This window comes from Cervus canadensis, chromosome 29 (genome assembly GCF_019320065.1).
Source record: "Cervus canadensis isolate Bull #8, Minnesota chromosome 29, ASM1932006v1, whole genome shotgun sequence".
In the NCBI taxonomy this organism is placed as follows: domain Eukaryota; kingdom Metazoa; phylum Chordata; class Mammalia; order Artiodactyla; family Cervidae; genus Cervus; species Cervus canadensis.
The window spans coordinates 47,890,730-47,895,370 of record NC_057414.1 but is presented as its reverse complement, the minus strand read 5'-3'; positions in this window follow the sequence as shown (position 1 = coordinate 47,895,370).

Sequence of the window (4,641 nt, the reverse complement as noted above, 5' to 3'; positions counted from 1 at the left end):
GAATATATGTATATGTATAATACACCTACGAATCACTTTGCTGTATACCTGAATCATTAAAAATCAACTATACTTCATTTTTTTTTATCAGCTGCACTGCCCTGCACGTGGAATCTAGTTCCCCAACCAGGGATCAAACCTGTACCCCCAGCATTCAAAGTGCAGAATCTTAACCACTGGACTACCAGGGAAGCCCATGTACTTCAATTACAGAAAGAAAACGTCCCAGGTGGGCAGGAATTTCGGCAGAGGGGGCATCATTCAACCCACTTCACACTTGCTTGCCGTTTTGTTATTTATAAGATCCCAGCACGGCTCAGCGAACCTGAAAGGTGGGTTTCAGTATTATTTGACACTGAGAGTCGTAAGGGGCTTCCCTGGTGGTTCAGTGGTAAAGAATCCCCTTGCAATGCGGGAGACCCGGGTTTGATCCCTGGGTCGGGAAGATCCCCTGGAGAAGGGAAGGGCTGCCCACTGAAGTACTCTTGCCTGTAAGACTGGCTCAGCTCGGGGATGGGCCTCAGGCCTCCCAGCCAGCAAGGCGTGGAGTCGGGCATCCATCCACACAGGTGAGTCCGGCAGCCTGTGCGCTCTGGGTCCACGCAGCGGCCCGGCAGGGTCCTGGCCTTCCCTGGCCTTGCAGGAGCTGGCGCTGCAGGTGGCTGCCGGGGGGCCGCTCCAGGTGGGCTCGGAGGCCATCAGAACCTGGTAATGATCGGGGAGCTCTCCTCGCAGAGTTCCCTAATGGTCCATTAAAGGCAAGTTGGGACCTCATGATTACAGGGAAAGTTCGGCGGGCTTCCTCTTTGAAACACACAAAGGCTGCTCAGGTGATGGCTTGAGCTGTGGTGTTTGAAGTGGCCGTCCTCCTAAGGAACATCTGGTAGGCTGGGCCGCCCGCACTACAAACACGCCGGGCACAGCTGGCCCTCAAAGGCTGCCCGGGCCAAACACGGGGGCCAGGTTCTGCTTTTTTCTTTGGTTTTGACTCGCCCCAAACTCTTGGCTGCTCACTGGTGCCTTGCTTTGGTGGGTGGGTAGGTGGGTAAGGAGGGGGGGTTCTTTCTTTTTATTTTTCCCTGAGCTGAACTTCAGAGAATATTAACACCAAAGAACCCAGGGTTGCCTCATTAATTCAGGATTAGTGTCGAGCCCAGCGATTATGGTGGATTCTCAACAACAGCTAGAAGAACTCACACAGTCAAGACCAGGGGACTGCCCTGATCAGAGCCCCATCACAGGAGTCTAGGCAGTATTTTAGGAATCAGCAAAGTCCCCTTTTATCTAATCATCCATGCATTCAACAAATAGTTATGAAGTGCCTACTATGTGCCAGGTAGTGGGAACAGCAAGTGCAAAGGCCCAGGGGCAGAGAGAGCTTGGAGCATTGGAGAGCCAGCCGGAAAGGGCAGTGAGGCTGGAGGGTGGTGAGCAAAGGGGTGCAGGCAGAATGAGGGGTCCATGGCATGGGGTCCACGGCACAGCCCAATCCCCCAGGGCACATGGGTCTTCACTGCGCCCTAGTGGAGTCTGGGGCACCAGAGGAGTGACTTAGATTTTACACGCATTTCCTGTGTCTACTTTCTGATGTCTTTCCCAGAAAGCACTGTTGAATAGGGAGCTCCAAGCAGGGCCCACATCTGACTCTTGTCCCAACCCAGCACGCAGCCTTGGGCCTGGCACAGTGGTGACTTGGCACTTGTCAGCTTACCAGCTCAGTCAGTCCACTACCAGGGAGCAAGGTGCCAGTGACCGACCCAGGAGCCTTCTCCAAGATTGTTAGGGGAAGGGGATGTGGCTGGTTTGAAGAAGATTAATCCCTTTCCGAGGGGGGTGGACCCCTCTGCAGCAACGCAGAGAGTATCGCCTCTCAGCCCTGGCTGCTACGGACCAGCACTCTGCAGCCACCGAGGAGCTCGGAGACCTGCAGGGTGCTCGGAGGGGACGGAGCCTGGTGCAGAGGGGCAGAAGCACCCCTGGCATCCTCTTGTCTCTCCTTTCAGCCTCCCTGCCTCATCCAGTCTCCAGGGCTTCCCAGGCCTTCACGAGGAACCTGAGCAGACACACAACAAGTATTGGATCCAATGGCAGCTTCAATGAAAGAGTGCTCGAATGAGTGAACACTGGTCCACAGAGGAACGCCGTCTGTCTTCCCTGGCCCCTCCAAATCCTTCCTTGGCTTCCGGCCCTCCTGGGCAGGAAGGGCCGATGGCTGGGCGATGTGTAGCCCGCTTGGACCAGGGAGGGGGCCTGTGATGAGTCTGCACATCTGTGTCCTGCGATGGGCTGGAAGGATTTCCAAGAAATCTTTTTTTTTCAAGGTCTGTTTGTTCATTTATTTATTTTTGACCGTCCTGGGTTTTCATTGCTGTGTGGGCTTTTTCTCTAGTCACAGAGAGCCGGGACTACTCCCTAGCTGTGGAGTGTGAGCTTCTTCTTGCTGTGACTTCTCTTGTTGCCGAGCACAGGCTGTAGGGCCCTCAGGCTTCAGAAGCTGCAGCCCGTGGGCTCAATGGTTGTGGCTCCCTGGCTCCAGAGCACAGGCTCAGTAGATGTGGAGCACGCGGGCTTAGCTGCTCTGCAGCCTGTGGGATCTTCCGGGATCAGGGATCAAACCTGTGTCTCCTGCATTGGCAGGCGAATTCTTCACCACGGAGCCGCCAGGGAAGCTCTCCGAGAAATCTTGATGCTTTCTTCTTTTTCCATCTCTGCAATGTTTTCTGGTTCCAAGAGTTTGCCATGGACATTTTAGAAATAATCGAGGACAGAGGTGCCCACACAGACACCCACGCACAGCACTTTTATGATTCCCCTACCCAGAGGAGGGCAGCTTGAGTCTCTGGGCCTCTATCCTTCCAGAATTTCTGTGCATAATCACATCTATTTATATTTTCCAAACACCTTTCTGTTCAAACTGTTGCTGACCTTGAAGCAACATTGAACCTTCAATGTTCTTTTCACTTAAGGTCTGGGAAGCAAATTTCTGTGGCTTTTTTTTTTTTTTTTTTTGGCCACACCACGCAGCATACGGGATCTTGTTCCCTGACCAGGGATCGAACCATGCCCCCTGCATTGGCAGTGTGGAGTCTTAACCTATGGACCACCAGGGAAGTCCCGGTTTCTGCATCCTTTAAATGGCACAGAAGGTCAATTCAGCGTGATTCTCTGCGCCCTTCCGGGAGGCACTGAGCTTACATCCTTCTCCGAGTGTAAGTTTTTCTGATTGTGGAGAATACAGGTAACACGAGATGGATCATTTCAACTGTTTTGAAGTGTGTGATCCCGATGCATTGAGTCCATTCAGAGTGTGTGTGACCACCACCCCCGTCTAGTTCCAGAACACCCTCGTCCCCCAAGGAGTCAACACCCCTGCCCCGTGAGCAGTCAGCCCCATCCGCCCCTTGCTCAGCCCCTGCAGCCACCCGTCCGCTCTCTGCCCCGGGGACTGACCTGCTCTGAAAGTGTCAGGGAATCCAGTCTCGTGTGGCCCTTTGGGTCTGGCTTCTCCACGTGGAGAAGGTCTTCAAGGTCCATCCTTGCTGCTGCCTGTGTCTGTGCTTCCCTCCTTTTGATGGCTGAGTAATATTCCACTCAATGGATGGACCAGATTTTGTTTCTCCGTCCATCATTTGGGCGCGTGGGCTCTTTCTAGCTTTTAATCACTGTGAATGATGCTGGCTGACCATCTGTGTGCAAGTTTTTGTGTGGACATGGGTTTTCATTTCTTATTTTTCATTTTGTATCCCCAAGAGTGGAATTGCTGGGTCATGGGGTATTTCTACTTTTAACTTACTGGGGAACCACCAGAATGTTCTCCACAGAGTTTGCTGGTTGCACAATCCCTCCAGCGAAAGTGCAGCAGCTTCAGTGCTCCACGTGATCCCCGAGATCCCAGGCCTCAGAGGCTGAGCCGCAGGTGGGTGCATGGGGGCACCTGACTTCATGCTCTGCAGAAAGGCTCAGTCCCCGTAGGTCCTCTGGGTGGGAGGCACCTTGAGGGGATGGACGGCCCTGGGCGACCTTGGGCACATCCGCCCCTCTCGGGGACCCCATTTCAGCCTCTGGGCTGGTGCTGTGAATACAGAGGCTGCCCCAAGAATCAGCGCTTCTGGGGGGAGAACTTGGGAGGTCAGGGCTCCAGCAGGCAGCCCATGCCCTCAGACTGGAGGCAGGGAGGCTGGCCTCATCAGGGACCCTGAAACGGGGTGGGGAGAGGGCCCTCTGCATCCAGATTCTTCCTGGGCAAGCCCTGGTCATGCCCAGGCCCCCCCTTTCCATAAATCGCTGGTGTGGAGGCTGGGAGGGGGCCTTACCCCTCTGGATGGGTTGAGGGAGGGGACTGGAGCTGCTGGCCTCCAGGAGGAGACGTGTGAGTCTTCAGCCAGAGTTTACTCAGCACCGTCCTAGGAGGCTGGGCTGGGGTCTTGAGGAAATAGAGGAAGAAGGGGAGTCTGGTGTCTTCCAGACAGTGAGCGAGGTTCTCACAGGTGGGAAGATGCTTCCAGATCTCTGGGGGACACGTGCCCTTGTGATGGGGTGTGGGCAGGTCAGGAGCTGGGAAGCGAGCCTATGTTTGCGGTTAGGATGTGACCGACCCCCAAGGACCGCTGGGATGAGGAAGTACAAGTGATGACACACCCA